This window comes from Octopus bimaculoides, chromosome 7 (genome assembly GCF_001194135.2).
Source record: "Octopus bimaculoides isolate UCB-OBI-ISO-001 chromosome 7, ASM119413v2, whole genome shotgun sequence".
Classification (NCBI taxonomy): Eukaryota; Metazoa; Mollusca; class Cephalopoda; order Octopoda; family Octopodidae; genus Octopus; species Octopus bimaculoides.
The window spans coordinates 877,073-877,657 of NC_068987.1; the positions used below are offsets into that span (position 1 = coordinate 877,073).

General features: G+C 33.7%; 1 protein-coding gene across 1 annotated transcript in view; it reads left to right on the plus strand.

The window, feature by feature from the left end:
• Window positions 1-63: 63 nt before the first annotated feature.
• Window positions 64-585, plus strand: part of LOC106877658 (uncharacterized) — a 776,611-nt gene continuing 776,089 nt past the window's right edge. Inside the window, exon 1 of the mRNA XM_052969108.1 lies at window positions 64-492. The gene's annotated coding sequence lies outside the window, so the exon portion shown is untranslated. The remainder of the gene's footprint in view (window positions 493-585) is intronic.

Consider the following 585-nt stretch of genomic DNA (forward strand, 5'->3'; position numbering starts at 1 on the left):
TATATATATATATATATATATGTATATATATAAATATATATAAGCAAATACAAAGGCACATATATATATATATGTATATATATATATGTATATATAAACACACACATACAGGCACACACGAATACACTTAATTATACACACATATATACGCACAAACAGACATAAACGCATTATATATGTTCATTCACACAAACACAAAAAATTAGAAAACACAAACTAAAAATATTTCCAAACAGGTAAATTACACACACGTACACACACACTGACACTAACACACACTCACGCGCACACACACTGACACGCACATACACTCACACCCATACTCATCCACACACGCACACACACACACACATATATGTACATACATATCCAGGCGCTTAAGCGAAATGCACGTGTTCGAATCCAGGTGCGGATATCGGAGCCACTAACAACGGTGTGTGACAAACTTACCTGAGGCTGTTGGCATCTGTTGGAGATATTTACCTAACACACGTAAGTACAGCGGCAAAGATTGTTACATTATATATATATATATATATATATATATATATATATATATGTGTGTGTGTGTGTGTGTGTGTGTGT